The following is a 1,994-nucleotide window of genomic DNA, read 5'->3' as shown; positions in this document are numbered from 1 at the left end:
AAAACCAAATGCTTTGATCACACTATCAAAACGTTTATTCCAACTCCGAGAGGCTTGCACCAGTCCATAAATGGATCGCTGGAGCTTGCACACTTTGTTAGCTCCCTTTGGATCGACAAAACCTTCTGGTTGCATCATATACAACTCTTCTTCCAGGAATCCATTCAGGAATGCAGTTTTGACATCCATTTGCCAAATTTCATAATCATAAAATGCGGCAATTGCTAACATGATTCGGACGGACTTAAGCATCGCTACGGGTGAGAAGGTCTCATCGTAGTCAATTCCTTGAACTTGTCGAAAACCTTTTGCGACAAGTCGAGCTTTGTAGACAGTAACATTACCATCAGCGTCAGTCTTCTTCTTAAAGATCCATTTATTCTCAATCGCTTGCCGATCATCGGGCAAGTCAACCAAAGTCCATACTTTGTTCTCATACATGGATCCCATCTCAGATTTCATGGCTTCTAGCCACTTTGCGGAATCTGGGCTCATCATTGCTTCTTCATAGTTCGTAGGTTCATCATGATCTAGTAGCATGACCTCCAGAACAGGATTACCGTACCACTCTGGTGCGGATCTTACTCTGGTTGATCTACGAAGTTCAGTAGTATCTTGATCCGAAGTTTCATGATCATTATCATTGGCTTCCTCACCAACTGGTGTAGGTGTCACTGAAACAGCTTTCTGTGATGAACTACTTTCCAGTAAGGGAGCAGGTACAGTTACCTCGTCAAGTTCTACTTTCCTCCCACTCACTTCTTTCGAGAGAAACTCCTTCTCTAGAAATGATCCATTCTTAGCAACGAATGTTTTGCCTTCGGATCTGTGATAGAAGGTGTACCCAACAGTTTCCTTTGGGTATCCTATGAAGACACATTTCTCCGATTTGGGTTCGAGCTTATCAGGTTGAAGTTTTTTCACATAAGCATCGCAGCCCCAAACTTTAAGAAACGACAACTTTGGTTTCTTGCCAAACCACAGTTCATAAGGCGTCGTCTCAACGGATTTTGATGGTGCCCTATTTAACGTGAATGCGGCCGTCTCTAAAGCATATCCCCAAAATGATAGCGGTAAATCAGTAAGAGACATCATAGATCACACCATATCTAGTAAAGTACGATTACGACGTTCGGACACACCATTACGCTGTGGTGTTCCGGGTGGCGTGAGTTGCGAAACTATTCCACAGTTTTTCAAATGTACACCAAACTCGTAACTCAAATATTCTCCTCCACGATCAGATCGTAGAAACTTAATTTTCTTGTTACGATGATTTTCAACTTCACTCTGAAATTCTTTGAACTTTTCAAATGTTTCAGACTTATGTTTCATTAAGTAAATATACCCATATCTGCTTAAATCATCTGTGAAGGTGAGAAAATAACGATATCCGCCACGAGCCTCAATATTCATCGGGCCACACACATCGGTATGTATGATTTCAACAAATCTGTTGCTCTCTCCATAGTACCGGAGAACGGTGTTTTAGTCATCTTGCCCAAGAGGCACGGTTCGCAAGTACCAAGTGATTCATAATCAAGTGGTTCCAAAAGTCCATTGGTATGGAGTTTCTTCATGCGCTTTATACCGATATGACCTAAACGACAGTGCCACAAATAAGTTGCACTTTCATTATCAACTCTGCATCTTTTGGTTTCAACATTATGAATATGTGTATTACTACTATCGAGATTCAATAAGAATAGACCACTCTTCAAGGGTGCATGACCATAAAAGATATTACTCATATAAATAGAACAACCATTATTCTCTGATTTAAATGAATAACCGTCTCGCATTAAACAAGATCCAGATATAATGTTCATGCTCAACGCTGGCACCAAATAACAATTATTTAGGTCTAATATTAATCCCGAAGGTAGATGTAGAGGTAGCGTGCCGACTGCGATCACATCGACTTTGGAACCGTTTCCCACGCGCATCGTCACCTCGTCCTTTGCCAGTGCCCGCTTATTCTGTAGTCCCTGTTT

Source organism: Triticum aestivum, chromosome 1A, assembly GCF_018294505.1.
Source record: "Triticum aestivum cultivar Chinese Spring chromosome 1A, IWGSC CS RefSeq v2.1, whole genome shotgun sequence".
In the NCBI taxonomy this organism is placed as follows: Eukaryota; Viridiplantae; Streptophyta; class Magnoliopsida; order Poales; family Poaceae; genus Triticum; species Triticum aestivum.
This window is presented reverse-complemented; position numbering follows the sequence as displayed.